At 41.2% G+C, this 16,752-nt stretch overlaps 1 protein-coding gene across 1 annotated transcript in view; it reads left to right on the forward strand.

The window, feature by feature from the left end:
• The window catches only part of LRRC72 (leucine rich repeat containing 72), a 144,536-nt gene that overhangs the window by 78,862 nt on the left and 48,922 nt on the right, over positions 1–16,752 (forward strand). Inside the window, exons 3-4 of the mRNA XM_043872973.1 lie at positions 6,458–6,611; positions 15,648–15,842. The gene's annotated coding sequence lies outside the window, so the exon portion shown is untranslated. The remainder of the gene's footprint in view (positions 1–6,457; positions 6,612–15,647; positions 15,843–16,752) is intronic.

Genomic DNA, 16,752 nt, shown 5'->3' on the forward strand with positions numbered 1-16,752 from the left:
AGAGACATTACTTGGCCAATAAAGGTCCATCTAGTCAAGGCTATGGTTTTTCCAGTAGTCGTATATGGATGTGAAAGTTGGACTATAAAGAAAGCTGATCACCAAGGAATTAATGCTTTTGAACTGTGGTGTTGGAGAAGACTCTTGAGAGTCCCTTGAACTGCAAGGAGACCCAACCAGTCCATCTTAAAGGAAATCAGTCCTGAATATTCATTGGAAGGACTGATGCTGAAGCTGAAACTACAATACTTTGGCCACCTGATATGAAGAACTGACTCATTGGAAAAGATCCTGATGCTGGGAAAGATTGAGGGCGGGAGGAGAAGGGGATGACGGAGGATGAGATGGTTGGATGGCATCACCTGCTCGATGGACATGAGTTTGAGCAAGCTCCAGGAGTTGGTGATGGACAGGGAAGCCTTGTGTGCTATAGTCCATAGGGTCACAACAAGTTGGACATGACTGAGTGACTGAACTGAACTGAACCATGGAAGAATAATATTGAGGTAGAATATCATAGTGAAGTCAGGTTACCTTCTCATTAACATGTGCCATTTTTATGAGACATTCAACTGTTTGGAGTTTTTTTCTCATAAAATAACAATATTCTTATCCTAAATCAATTGTAACATAGCCATCAACTACAGTTCAAGAAGAATAAATAAAGAAGCAGTTTTGCTTGATGTTTGTTTTTATTACATGCTCAAATATTGGTTACCATTTCAAAATATGTCACATGTCGTCTCCCATTTCTTCCCTGCCCAGGCCCACCAGGTCCTTTGAGAGTGGCTGCCTCAACAAAGGAGATGGGTCTCTGCAGCCTGCTTACACAACTGTGTGTGCCATTTCATCCTCCCCTCTCACCTGTGCTCTTCCCCAATTCCATTTCAGTGTTTTTGAAACTTTAGGCTTTGCCTCTCTGTTATTGGACTCACTATAATCCTATTTACCTGGCCTTGGCTTTTAAATATTTGCTAGTCTAGGGGTAGCTTTTCAAGTCCTGGCTAGAGCAGAAAAGAGGAGAAGCTAACAAATAATGGAGTCCTGGCAGCCTTCAAATGTGTCTAACCACAACTTTGATGGATGCTAAGAATAGCGTTTATAGCAAGTGAGTCTTTGCTGGGAGGCCCTGCAAAACTACTCCTCATTCTCTTCTCTGTCCTCATGCTGTTGGTTCTCTTGATTTCCTGCTCTCACCTGATCCAACAATAAAGTCTGAAAGAGTGAGTCTCAACTTCAACTGCTTACCAGAGCCAACTGGGTGACTTTAGCAAACATTGATGCTGAGGTCCTAGCCTCCATGATTTCATTGTCATCAGCCTGGGGTGCTGCCTGGGCTCTGGGATCTTTCAGGTTCTCTCCTGTCATTTTATCATACAGCCAATGTTTAAAAAAAAAACAAAACTGCCCTAGAAACAGACCCCATAGTTCTGATTGCCTAGGTGATATTCCAATCTGACAAATCCCAGTTTATTCAAATTGAGGAGGAAATGGGATTGAAAATATGATAACTGAAGTGTCATTTACTTCTAAAGTACTAGTTCTGAAAATGATAGAGACAGTCTAAGTGTATCAATATGCATTGGAACACTGTAGCACTTTCTTAGCCCACTGAAATAAGGTCATCCAGACTGAATGCAAGGAAGATGTTTATGCTCCACTGGGGGCAATGTAGAGTGCAGGAAGACTGAGACCAGAAATATGTGGTACTCGTAATAGACATTCAAAGCCAGATGCAATTCAAGGGGTTTAAGAATGTATAAAGAGAAGGTGCCAAGCACTGAAAAGGAACCAGAGCTACAGCCTGGAACCAACGATTAGGAAAAGGAAATAGAAAAGGCAACATGAGACATTTACTAGTTAATTCCAGTTAATTCTAGTGGAAGGAGTGTATAAAGCCTGGTCAATATTTGCCTAATTATACTGTGCAAGTATAACTTGGCAAGCTTCCCAGGTGGTACTAGTGGTAAAGAATCCACCAGCCGACGCAAGAGATGCAGGAGACGTGAGTTTGATCCCTGGGTCAGGAAGATCCCATGGAGGAAGGTATGGGAACCCACTCCACCATGGACAGAGGGGCCTGGTGGGCTATAGTCCATAGTGTTGCAGAGTTGGACACGACTGAAGCAACTTAGCACACAAGTATAACTCGGCACCTACTTGCTCACAGGTCCTAATACAAAATTCTTCCTGTTGTTCTCCTTTGAACACGCTGTATCCGTCCAGATAGACTGAGCTACACTGCAGTAAAAAAGTTTGCCTCCCCTACAAAACCTCAGAGGATCAATACCACAAAGTGTCTCAGTCACACACCATGTCCACTGGGAGGAGGTGACAGTCATTCAGGAACCCAGACTGATGAAGCAGCCACCGTCTCAGAGGCTGACATTCTCATGTCAGAGCAAAAGAAATGTCATGGAGGATCTTGCACTGTTATATAAATGCTCCCATTCAGAAATGACCCGAATTGTTTCTATTCACAGCTCACTGGCTGTAGCTAGTCACCTGGCCCCATGCAATGAGAAGGGACCAAGGAAGTGTAATCTAACCATGTGCTGAGAAGGTAAGAGGGCTAGAAATATGATGAGTCCCTTATCATATCTCCACATCATCATGGAGAAACAGTCAAGTTTTCTTTTTTTCATGGAAACAGCTACGGATAAAGATATACAAACACAGACAGCTTATTAAAATCAGAGACATCCCTTTGCTGATAAACGTCCATCTAGTCAAAGCTATGGTTTTCCAGTAGTCATGTATGTATGTCAGAGTTGGACCATAAAGAAGGCTGAGTGCCAAAGAATTGATCCTTTCAAATTGTGGTGCTGGAGAAGACTCTTGAGAATCCTTTGGACTGCAAGGAGATCCAACCAGTCAATCCTAAAGGAAATCAACCTTCAATATTCACTGGAAGGACTGATGCTGAAGCTGAAGCTTCAATATTTGACCACCTGATGTGAAGAGTTTACTCACTGGAAAAGACCCTGATGCTGGGAAAGATTGAGGGCAGGAGTAGAAGGGGATGAGAGAGGATGAGATGATTGGATGGCATCATCAACTCAGTGGACATGAACCTGAGCAAACTCTGGGAAAGAGTGAAGGACAAGGAAACATGGTGTGCTGCAGTCCAATCGCCAAGAGTCAGACATGACTGAGCGAATGAACAGCACCAGCAACAATACCATGTTATATAGCTGGGGTGTACCCACTAGAATGTAATGAGGGAAAGGAATTTTCTCTTTTATTTTTTCTGATGTGTCCCTAGGGCCTAAAATAGCTCTTTAGCATAAAAGAGTTTAAACAAATATTTTGGGGTAAATAAAACTCTTGTGAGAAGTAAGAATACGAAGAAAGAGAGGTAAGAGTAATATTATCATTTATCAGAAGGACTATGACTAACTTGCTGTTAATCATTTCAAAATCACCAAGTAAGAAGCTTCCATAGTCAAATGATTCACTAACTTTATGGAAATGATGCTGTCACCACTTTATTAAATTGCTTCAGAAGTCTTACTTCAATTAAGATCAAGTACAAATCCCGCCTATGTCCAGTATCATGTATTTATTTATTTAAAACATGTATCTGTTTTTGGCTGTGCTGGGTCTTTGTTGCTGTGCGCAGGCTTTCTCTAGTTGTGTGGAGCAGGGGCTCCTCTCTGGGAGGCATGGGCTTCTCACTCTGGCGGCTTCTCATTGCAGAGCATGGGCTCCAGGGTGCAAGGGTTTCAGTAGTTGCGGGTCGTGAGCTCATTGATTGTGGTGCACAGGCTTAGGTGCCCCAAGGCATGTGGAATCTTCCCAGACCAGGGAACAAACCTGAGTGCCCTGCATTAGCAGACAGATTCTTAACCACTGGACCACCAGGGAAGTCCCAATATCACGTTTAACAACAAATAGCCATCAGTTTAAAAAAAAAACAACTTTTTTTAAGAAGAAGGGCAAAAGGATGGCCTTGTCCGCTGAATTAACAATCTCAAGAAATAGGGTAACATTTCAAACTCTCATACCTACATGGAAAGTCTTAATCGTTTATATTGATCTGGATTTTCCCTATATTAACCTATAAATTTAGTGCAACCCAGTCAAAATTTCAATTGGGCTTTTTTCTGCATAAAATTGTTTCCATTTTAATTTCATCAGGTTCCTAACTTCCATAAGTCACTCAATTTCACTCAAAATGTCTTTGACATTTGCTGAAAAGCTGGATTGGTTTAGGAAAATGCTTAACATCAGTGAGATTCTCTGGTAAATTTGCTAAGAAGTAAGACCACATGATGATAACCATCATGTCATCTTGGGAGATGCCCTGATGTCCTGTCCTCTCCCATCCTGGGGCCACCCTCAGAGTGCAGCAATGGAGAATCTAAGCATGGGGACCTTCCCCCTTTCCCAGACCCCTGGATTCTCCCCAGCATGCTCTGGACATTGTGACCAGTTAGAGAGAGCTGCCCAGAGGAGCCAGGCTGAGTCTTCCCTTGATCCTGGGCACATGGCCTGGGATGTATGAGGATAGGTTCTGACCATTTTACAGTTTAAGTCCAGCAGGGAAGCCCGGTGTTACCCATATGGTGACAAATATTACTCAGTGACTGGTGCAAAAGTAGACGAAGTCAACATGGCAGGAGGGGTTCAGGTCTCTGAGCCTTACCCAGGTGGCTCTGCATTCTGGATGGTGTCTTCACTCATGGTCAGAAAGAAAATGTGGCCTCTCAAATGCAACACCACAAGGTTCAAAGGCAGCAGACTGGCAGATTAAGCCTGGCTACTCACTAAAGCAGGCTAAGAACTGAGTCTCATTCCAGTGTTCACCCCCAGCATCAGCCGCCTTCCTAGTACATGATGGAGGTTCCTGGACTTCTCCTGAAGGAAGTTAAACAGAAAGCAGGTCAGAATGTTCTCAGTAGACCATTCATGATTAAGGGATGGTTAACCTGCAACAGGGCTTCCCAGATGGCACTAGTGGTAAAGAATTTGCTAATGCAGGAGACGAAAGAGACACTGGTTCAATCCCTGGGTCGGGAAGATCCCCTGGAGGAGGGCATGGCAACCCTCTCCAGCATCCTTGCCTGGAGAATCCCATAGATAGAGGAGCCTGGTGGACTTCTGTGTCTCTTACTCCACTTTGAGTTTTTCTGTCTAGTTGAGAGACCCATAATTTACCTGTCATAGGCTGGTAGGCAGGGGTGCCTTTTAACCCTATAAAGGGGAAGGACCCTGGTGAGCACACGTGGCCCAGGTATGCCTGACATCATCCGGAAGTTGATCAAGGCAGCTGATTTCCCTGCATACAGTTGAGACAGGGGAGACCTCAGTTTCTGGCCTGTGGAATCCACCCCACTCCTTGGGTAGCATGGACCTCCTGGGTGTTCCTCTCTCTCTGGTGGCCTGTTTGGCCTCCCCTTTCTGTTCTGTGTTGAGTTACCTCCACCCCCTGAGATTCCTCATCTCAATCCAAATTCTGTTCTCTCATAATTGAAATTCACTTCCCAAGTCTGCTCTCCCAGACTGACACTGTGGACAATTTGCTGGGAATCTTTCCAGTCCTGCTTGGGGCATTTATAGGTTTATACAAACACTCTCTTTATAATCTGTAGATGGTCCTGACTCAGTTTTTACAGCAAACATTGTATGATAAACTAAACATCTTTCCTCATTGGTAAATGTGACTCTATTGCATCATTCTTTTACAGCTGTTTAATTTCCACAGGACAGATGATTCAAAAATCCTTTCCCCTCTCTGGTTGTCTCTTAGATTTCTCCTATTAGAGATAATATCACAGTCATGTGCTTCGTCCCCAGACGATCATACACTAGGAACTGTAAAGGCAAGGGAGCTAGGCTTCATGGGGGTGGGTCTTGCCTGTCCCACTTACAGCTGTGTGACCCTGGATCTGTTACTTAAATGTCTGTGCCTCAGTCCTCACATCTGTAAACTGAGCCTGCTGTGGAAATCTTGCAGGTAATACAGCAACATAAAAGGTTTATTGCCATTCAAAGTTGCCTTCTGGTCACAGGAGTGATGAAATTGTGGTAGGGGACTGATCAGAAGTACCGAGACATTTTTAATTAATTTATGGCAAAACAGGGTCAGGTGCTTATTTTTATATTTCCAGTTGATAAATATCACTACATAGGCTTTAAACTTAAAATGTCATTTTAAATAGCTATTTTCTGTTTCTGTAACTTGAGATATTGCTGATAAGATGGAGAAATGGTTATATATGTTTTAACTTATGAAAACCACCTGTATTATCTGTAGGGACTATAGCAACAGTGTGCATGCAGGGTCACAGCTTTCTGTTCTGACAACTCCCATCTTTTTTTCCTCTGAGTGGAAAAATCTCATAGCTTTTTTTTTTTAACTTTGTACATAGCTATTTGTCATATCAACTTGCTTCTTTAAATAGACTGCTATAAAAGTTGCATCTGAGCAAGGTTTTAACTCTTGTTGGAACAGACTGTCACTGGGTAAGCAGTCAGTCTCCGTGCGGTGACGGAGGGCAGGGGTGTCAGAACCTGAACTGGGGGACGAACTCATTGGTGCATGGAGTTGGCCCATACGGAGGACTCAGAGCCTCTCTCATTTCTGGAGAAGCCTCGTGGCATGGCAGGTGGGTGCAGTGTCAGAGTTCAAGCCAGGTAAGGAGCGTGTCCTTGTGGAAAGAGGCAGCCTAGGGGGTGGTGTAGGAGCTCCAGCAGGCGGAGGTGGGCATCCAGCAGACCCGGGTGGACTGTCAGTCTGAGTGAGGGGAGAGACCATCTGGCAGGGCAACCTGGGCTCAAGGTGGACCTTAACTGTCCATGAATGATAGCAATACCACCCCCCTGGCCAGCATTTAGGAGGCATTATGACAACTTTCAGGCCCAGGACACCCAGAAGGATGCATTCAGGAAAGGAGAGCTCCTGGAAAGGTTTTCACTCTCAGAAGGTGATGATGATAAGTAGCCCCTCTTACTCCTCTCAATAGTAATACATCAAAATGTGAAACCCAGAGCTGCCACTGTTGTCCTGTGTCAGAAGGAAGCAACCTGAAAGGAAAGCTGACTTAGAGGAGTACAGCATTTAAAACGAGCAGAGTTCTGGAGCCCTGGTCCTGACTGTATAGAGCGCAGAACTGCTCTTCCTTTGGGCTTCTTGTTACAGAGGCAAGGCATTTCTTAACTGTTTGAACAAGTAGAGCCTAGTGTCCGGGTGCTGTAATAAAAGACATCCTACCTGATAACTACACCTTTGCTCCATAGATAGCACCTGTCACTGCCAGTGAGTCTGCTAGTGGCTCTGTGCATGACAAATCAGAAGGACCAAGACACTGGGTGACTGGAAGCAAAACCCAAGATCATTTATAGATAAACAATATAAGATCCAGGGCTTAGACACTGTCCTGGGAAAAAGACACAGCCAGACTTTATGATTTTCCAGTGGGTCGCTCTTATGTGGAACTCCAGACAACTGCCTCAGGGTCATTCCACCAGTTAAATGAAGCTTCTTAAATGTTCTTCATTAATACAGAGTGTGAGCTTGTTATGTTGCCGTGGCTACCTACAGTTTAGGTGTGATCCATATCTAAGTAACTACATAAAGTTAAAAAAATAGCTTATTTGATTAATAATTGTATAGGAAAAAAATATGGCAAGAGGGAACAAAATAGCCATAGGGTGAGAAGTTAAGCTGTGGAAGCTATCCTTTTTTTAGCAAAGAAACTGTCAAGTTTACCAATCCAATAATATTCTTAGTAAATTTTCTTGTCAAAGGACTTCTGACAGGGAATTCCTGAACTTTTAGAGAAAACAGAACCCCCAAATACCAAGGGATCATGTCAAAGAACAGAATAATTTTGATAGTAGAAGTCATTTTCACCGTGGGCCACAGCAAGATAAACAGTTATGGGAGTGCACTTGTAAAACTTTGAGTCATTAATTTGTAAACGACAAAGATCGGAAATAAGGGATTTTCTTCACCCCAAAGACATCCTACTTACTAAGGCCATAATACAAAATATAACAAAACTCAACAAAAGGAAATTGAAAAGGAATGTATGTAATCATTCCAAAGACAGGATGCATGACATTTCCCACCAACTAACATTACAATAGGTAGCTGAATCAACTAGCTATACAATCTGACTTAGAAAATATAGAAAAGATTATTTAAAATAATGTCATATAAAGGGCTTAGTTGACTTCCTTTGTCTAATGGTATTCACACTTTAGTGACAGTATGTCAAAAGTTTGTTAGTAAAGGTAGGAATGCAGTAGAATATTTTTAGACCACCTACATTTAGCATACATTAAATCACACAACACATTCCTTTTAGTAAATGCTCCTTTTATAACATTCATTCCTGTTACTAATAGAGACTGCAAACAGGATTATGATATTTAATTAATTCACAAAATGCAGCTGTACTTCAAGCTCTTGGCATCTGTCCAATATTTTTAACATAAATTTTTAGAGAGAGAAAAAAGAGGAATTATTTCAAATTTTTCTTATTAGTTCTTAATTTGGGGGAGGAATGGGGCAAGGGAGATCAATAGAGGAAAACTCTGGGCAAGTGTTACAGTAAAAATTAGAGTCAGTGTGGGCAGGCTGTTGATCCAAGAAATGCCATGTATATGTGAAAATGCCATGATGTTATAAGGTACACCTTCAGGATAATATTCCACATCAACAAACTTGGTCATATTCTTGATTTAAAGTAGAGAAATCTAATACAAACCAGCTTAAACAGAAAGAAAAGTATATTGACCCACATAACCAAACTGCAATGGAAACAGGCATAAAGCTAGCTAGCACCAAGAGCTCAAATGCCGTTAGACATGATCTTCTCTTGCTCTGTATATTAGTTGTTTTTTTTTTTTAAGTGAATAAAGGCTTTTTATTTAATTATTTTTTGGACATGCCGCATGTGGAACTTCCCTGAACCCATGCCCCTTGCACTGGACCACCAGGGAAGTCTCTGTATGTTAGTTTTATTTTCTTCTACTGTAAATCCACTTTCTATATAGAAAGAAGCATGGCTGGTGGCAGTCTCTAGGTTCATAAATAACGGTTTAATGATAGTGAAAAGATCCTAGAGAAGGATTCTGATTGGCCTAACTAGTGTGATGGATCGATAATTGTGGCTAGAGTTGTGAGGTCTGGGTAAGCTTAAATCCCCGCCTTTAGACCAAAAACTATAAGCCAGGGAGGAAGGTCAGGCAGACCCTATTCTAACTTGGTGGCTTTTAACCAAACCTCTCATTATAAGAGTAGGGTAAAACAATGAATACTCAAAAATAATACATGTAGGATGAATTCTAATTAGCATTAATTAGAGGAGTAGAAATAGTAGAAAAAACTATCAGATTATAATGATAACCTATAGAATGGAGGAATACACTGCAAGCCACATGTCTGACAAGGGTATAGTATTCAGAATATGCAAGAAACACAACAGCTGAAAAACAAACCAATCAAGAAGTGGGCAAAGGTCTTGAATACACATTTTTCCAAAGAAGATACACAAACGGCCAACAGGCGTGTGAAAATGATACTCAGCATCATTGGTCGTTGCTGTGCTGTGTTCACTCACTCAGTCGTGTCTGACACAATGTGACCCCGTGGACTGTAGCCCACCAGGCTCCTCCGTCCATGGGATTTCCCAGGCAAGAGCACTGGAGTGGATTGCCATTTCCTACTCCAGGAGATCTTCCCGACCTTGAACCTGAGTCTCTTAGGTCTCCTGCAGTGGCAGCCGGATTCTTTACCACTATGCCACCTGGGAATCCATTAGTCATTAGAGAAATGCAAATTAAAATCATAACGAGTGTTGGTGAGGAGTAGAAAAATTCAAACCCATACGTTGCTGGTAGAAGTGAGGTGGTGCAGCCACTGTAGAAAACAGATCGATGGCTCCTCACAGGTTAGTTTGGACCGTGGGAGGGAACAACCAGAGGCTGTGGGAGGCAGGCTTTGTAGGAATAAGAGGGTGGGGTGCCTTGGTTCCCACACAAGGATGTGATTAGATTGTTTGGCTAATTCTGTGGGCTGGCAAGGAGCTGAAATCTGCTGCTTAGGAGTAAGTAGCAATTGTACCTGGTCTGCTTGATAAGGAGGATTGCTTGACCAGGGGTCCTTATCTGTGAACGCAGAGCAGGGAGGAGAATGTACACTTAGGTCATGTGAGGGCTTCCGGGTTTCAGGTATCGAGGCAGCAAGTGATACTAATTCCAAGTCTTATACTGCATAGATTTACCACAAGAAAGGAAATCCTCCTTTTCCCCTTAGTTACAATTATTCTGCTTAGCCTGTCTCAGATCATGTACCTACCCTTAATGCTGGGAGTTTAAAGACTATGATTATCAGCCTCACTGGGCCACAGGATTGGGAATGAAGCTGTGCCCCCAGTGAAGAACATCTCTTTTCAAAAGACAGTGATCAAATGACAACATAATTCCTAATCACAGTGTGTTCCTTCCCTCTGCTCTCCCCCTTCTTTCCTCTCTCAGTTTTTTCTGTTTCTTTTCCCTTTTTTCTTCTCTATCTCCTGCTCCTCACCTCCTCTCTGCACCTTCCCTTCCACTCTTTATCTCCCCCATTTTTTTACTTCTTTGTTCTGTTCTCTCCCACTTGCTTCTCCTTATCCCCTCACCTGTTTTTAATTGTCCATGACTGCAACAGCCCCCAACATCTGTCACCGATATAGTGCCCCAGCGCCTCAGTGGGAAAGAATCTGCCTGCAATGCAGGAGACACAGGTTCCATCCCTGGGTCAGGAGGATCCCCTGGAGGAGGTCGTGGCGACCCACTCTAGTATTCTTGCCTGGCGAATCCTCGTGGACAAGGAGCCTGGTGGGCTACAACCCACAGGATCACAAAAAATCAGACACTACTGAAGCAACTTAGCACACAGGAATCTAGTGGCCTTTAGCTGGACTCCTGCTTCTTACTGCTTTAGTCAGATCTCTAAGTAAAGGAAGAATTGGGAAAAGCCAAAATTAACTGTTAGTCTACTTTTCCTATCCACATTTACAAAAACTGGCCAAACTTCATGGAAAGTATACCCTAATTGGGAAAACCAATTTTTCCTCTGTTATAATCTAAAATGAATTCATGAAGCAAAGATCAGTTTCTGAAATTCTAGATGTACTTTCAATGCAAAATCTCTCAATGCCTTTGTACTTTTTATAAAAAAGGTTTTTCTGAACTACTTTGCAATACATAGTATCTCTAATTAAAATAATTATTGATCTTTTGTCTTTGTTTTGTGGGAAGAAGTGGTAATGAAAGCATTGCTAGTAAAATATCTAGCAGCTGAATAAAGTCTACAAAGAGTACACAGTCAAGATGGTCAATAACACAGTTTGGAATTATTTACAAAGGTAATTGAAACACTTCACACTCTAAGCAAATAGATCTACTCGAATGCCAGGTAATATCAAAGTAGAACGAACTACAATTAATGTGTTTAAAGGTGTGGATACCCATGAGATTTGCTTCCTAACAACCATTTCTTGGAGTGAATCTCATTCACATCCTCTAGTCCCTGGCAGAGTATGTAGTTTATGGTAGGGGCTTAGTCAGTTTTAGCGTCTGACTGGCTGAAGGAATGAATACATTGATGAAGGACGTCAGATCATCTGATGTAGCTACCTCATGCAGTGAAAATGCAGTTTCAATGGCTTGATTGCCTAAGTGTAGCCTGTGGTAACTCAGGCTGCTTGGAGCTAGTTTGGGAGTCTCTCTGCCACTTTGTAGACAAGAACAACAAAGAAACTATCTCCAAGAATCCCAGATGCCACTGCTAACACAGATCTTCTACGGAAATAATCCAGGTCAAAAAGGGAAATGACTTTCAAGCTGAGTCCTTATTATGAAATGTTTAAATTATGGGAGTGTGAAGAAGAAAACTCCAGCAGGTTCAGATGCTTAAGTTAGAAAGAGTCACAAAGAAGCCTATATGTTAACAGACATGAAACCCAGCTCCAAAATAACACCTCAAACTTGACAAAATAATAGTGCTTTCATTGTCCCACTACATTTTTTAAATATATAGCACATTTGAAAAAGTTTTCATGTAAGAAGATGAGAAAATATTTATTGACTTGCTAGTAGTATTTATTCTGGAAGATGGTATTTTTTTATGTCAATACTCAATTTAGATTCAGTTGTAGTTTAATAACAATCCTCCAACTAAATCATTGTCTATTATGATAAAAGAGTTAAATTTATTTTTACATTTAAACATGTAGTTGCATGCAGATAACATTCCAAGAATATATCAGTCTTTCCAGATTTAAATACTAATCTGAAATTGTCAGGATGGAAATTTTGTCAAGTGTTTATGACATAAGGTGACAGGAGCAAGAATTCTTTTGAAAAAGACTGAATTTGATCATTGAAATGTATCTTTCTGGTCTTCTGAGGTTTTAAATTGATACTGATATTGGTTTATTTCTTTTGATGTGTTTTGTCAGTTTTTTAAAATTTTTATGTATATATTTTTAATTGGCATATAATTGCTTTACAGTGTTGTATAGTTTCTGCTGTACAACTATATTGATATATATAATGTGCATATTATATATAATACATAATAATATACATGCATGTGTACACGCTAGGTCACTTGAGTCATGTCCAACTCTGTGCGACCCTTTGGGCTGTAGCCCACCAGGCTCCTCTGTCTACGGGATTCTCCAGGCAAGAATACTGAAGTGGGTTGCCATGCCCTCCTCCGGGGAATCTTCCTGACCCAGGGATTGAACCCGTATCTCTTGCATCTCCTGCATTGGCAGGAGGGTTCTTTACCACTAGCGCTACCTGGGAAACCCCAATAATCTACATATGTGTTTATAATTACCTATTGCTGCACGGCAAATTACCTCAAAACGTTTGCAGCTGAAACAGCAAACACTTATTATCTCCATTTCTGAATGTCAGGAATCTGGGTGTGCCTCCGCTGGGTGACTCTGGCTGAGTTTCTCAGGAGGCTGCATGGCTGTGACCATCTCAAGGCTCCAGTCTGGGGGATCTACTGCCAAGCTGGCTCATGTGACCATTGCAGGCTTCGGGGCTGCTGTGGCTGTTGGTCAGAGACATCAATACCTTGCTATATGGGCCTCCCTATAGATCAGCTCACAACAGGATGCTGGTTTACCTCAGAGTGGGCCAGAGAAAAAGGGAGAAGGTGCCCCAGACAGAAGTCATAGTCTTTTTGTAATCTGCCCTCAGAAGTGATAGCCTGCCCTTCTGCCATATTCCGTTCATTTGGAGTGAGTCCAAAGTCCAGCCTACACACAAGGGGAGAGAATTAATTACACAAGGATGTGAAAACCAGTAGGATCACTGGGGGCATTGTAGAGTTTGCCTGCTATGTGTGTGTGTGTGGGGGGGGGTGCGCACATGGGTGTGCATTTGTATGAATATATACATACATGCATGCACACGCATGTGTTTACATGTGTATGCATACATATATTGGGTTTCCCAAGTAGTGTTAGTGGTAGAGAACCTGCCTGCCAATGCAAGAAATGTAAGAGACACAGGTTCAGTCCCTGGGTCTGGATGATCCCCTAGGGGAGGGCACAGCATCCCACCCCAGTATTCTTTCCTGGAGAATCCCATAGACAGGGGAGCCTGGCAGGCTGCAGTCCATAGCATCACACACAGTCGGACACGACTGAAGCGACTTAGCACGCACACACACATAAATATATACACACACATATATATACATGTAGATACAGCCACACATGTATATAGAGAGAGACTTTATGCTTGAAATGCCTGATTGCTACATCATATGTGTGATAAAATGCAACATTCTTTTTTATATTCATATGTTTATTATTAATTGAAAGATAATTGCTTTACAATACTGTGTGGGTTTCTGCCATACATCAACATGAATCAGTCGAAAGTATACATATGTCCCTTCCCCCTTGAACCTCCCTCCCACCCTCCACCCCATCCCACCACTACAGGTTGTCACAGAGCCTCAGTCTGAGTTCTCTTAATCACATAGCAAATTACCGCTGGCTATCTACTTAACGTGTGGTAATGTATATGTTTCCGTGCTACTCTCTCCATTCATCTCACCGTCTCTTTCCCTCCCTGCTGCCCTGTCCCTAAGTCTGTTCTCTATGTAAATGCAGCATTCTTAATAGCATTAACAAGACTTCTCTGCTAGCTTAAGATAAACGTCTATCAATAACTCACCAAGTCAAAACTGAGCATAGCAAGAGAAGGGTTAGTAAATTCAATGACATTACACAATGAAGTGCTATAATGAAAATTAGTATTTGTGAGTTGTGTGAATTCCACCCAGTATCACCTCTAATTTCAGGCAAGGGGACTTCTGCCCTAGGCTCCTTGATTTAGAGGACACTGCTCAGGTCTTCTACTGGACTCATGTCCCACCACGCTCATGCACTCCACTGAGGGACAAGTGGATGAACCCCTCTGGAGTTCTTGCCCCCTCTGTGACCCTAATGGACATGTGATGCCCCAGGTGTAAAGGATAGTGAAAAGGTGGCTATAGGAGGGAATGGGCAGAGCTTAGATAGGTTCTTGGGAGAAGATGTGAAATCACACTGAAGCAAATTCAGGTTTGGAACTGAAAATTATATCATTCGATTAAGCTGGGATTCTGCCTAGAGGTTTCTAGCTTTTCCAGACAATACAGCATGTTTCCAAACTTGAATCACTTCTTATTCCTCTACAGGAAGGTATTTTGAGGGTTGTGTGTGAATTCTGAGAGAAAACAGGTATGTAAAGATGAAGTGGAAATGGCTGCATCAAGTGATAGCATTCTGGGCCGGACCTTGGAGGTCAGTGAAGGGGTACTTTTGGAGATAGATTCAGAAATGATGTTTATTCAAAGTCTGGAGGCAACAGGCATTAGCCAGGGAGAAGAGAGCAAAGAAGACAGCTTTTAACTTCCCAGGGGGTTCCGTGGTAAAGAATGGCATCATATATCATAAACAGGTATACATAAAAGAATGCGATTTGATAGTAACTGATGTATTACTTATTCTATGGTCATTGTATACAGTAGGAATGGGTGGTAATTATTCAAGACAAATTAGGAAGAGAATTTTTTTTAAAAGTATGTAGATTTTATGATGGCCATTACATGCATAATTTTTTTCTTACACACTTTTTTACTAGCAAATTATTCTTGAGAAACAATTGCATGTCAACATCTCAATGAGAACTTTTTATTCTGTGAACAATGCATTCTACCTGTCTGGGAGAATGTAATTAAATAATGGATTTTTTGAAGTAAACTTTCAGCTTCTTCATTTTACTGTTGAAGAAACTGAGATTCAGAGACATTCAGTGACTAGAAGGTGGCCAACAGATAGTTAATTTCAGAACTGAGACTAAACTCCACATGCCCTGACTTGGAACACAAGGATTTTTTTCTTATCCAAATCCACATACATGATATGATAGAGCTTTCAAACTGGGATATGCTTAGCCCTGTAGGCAATGGCAGCATGCCAGGGAGGCAAAGCCACAGGATAAACACAGGGTGTCTTGCTTCAATGTAAATATTACTCAAAGATTTGAGGGGAGTTAGGGGGAGTCACTTTATTTTTATATTGAAATAAAATTTGTTATAAAGGAGAATGTACATTTTACATGAATTTTTTAAATTTCAGGCTGGATTCCTCAGGCTATAATCCCATCAAATGGAGGTAAAAGTTCTCTCTGTTCACTTGGCTACAGGTACCTCTTCTGTAGACCACCAGTGTGTGAAGACATCTAGGAAGAATCAAGAAGTGCCTTCACTAATCCCCATCTTTCACATTTCATTTTAAACTTGCATTATTTTAGTCCTTGCAATCAATTAAATGGTAAATTTTTCTTGAAGAGGGAACATATAAAGACCTCTTAATAGATGAGTCTCTGAGTTCCTTTCCTAAGAACAGAGCTCTCTGTTTAAAATTTATTTTCTCCTCTGAATCAGTGTAAAGTGATGAGATTTCAGAATAAAACATTTAAATGTGATTTTAGTAGAAATTAACTGGTTAGTAGTTTACTTCTTTAAGATGCTCTCTAAAAGTAAATAGCCTGTGGTTGTAAAACTCACATTTGTCTAATGTACAAAGTTGACCTAGGAGTATGCATCTCCATTTTTCTGTGTAGCATATTAATAAATGATATCTGGAAAGCTGTCATACATATTAACAGCAAAGATGGGAGACAAGATGCTAGTAAATTATTTTATAGCTTTTCTCAGTGGACCATTTCTTTCATCTGATTTTTATTCCTGGGTTAGAAACTATTTAAACAATGGTTCTCAGATGGTTACTTTCCCCATGGTACCTAGAAGAACTTTTATCCACCCACCCCAAAAGGCTCAAGTACTTATAAAAATTATTTATACTCAAATATTTATAAAAAGTTCTAGAAAGAATGTGTTTTGACTCCTTCACTGAGACCTTTTTTAATGCTCTATTCCAATACCAACACTTTTTAATGCAAGTAGCTTGATCCGTTTCAAAAAATTACATTTAATTCTTAGATCTCAAGTTCAGATTTGGTGCCAAGAAACCAACCTATTCAATTGAATCAATTGTTATTAAATTCATTGTGTTAGGTCCTGGCCAAAAAAAAAAAAAAAACAAAACCTCCAGCCTCCAAAAGTTTCCCAAGCTAGAGGAAAACCAAATTCATATAAATAAAATCATAAGGTCTTCAAGATTGGATGAGACTGGCCAAATAGTGGCTCAGCTTAACAAAAGAAATCTTAATGCAATATTT

Source organism: Cervus elaphus, chromosome 18 (genome assembly GCF_910594005.1).
Source record: "Cervus elaphus chromosome 18, mCerEla1.1, whole genome shotgun sequence".
NCBI classification, from domain to species: Eukaryota; Metazoa; Chordata; class Mammalia; order Artiodactyla; family Cervidae; genus Cervus; species Cervus elaphus.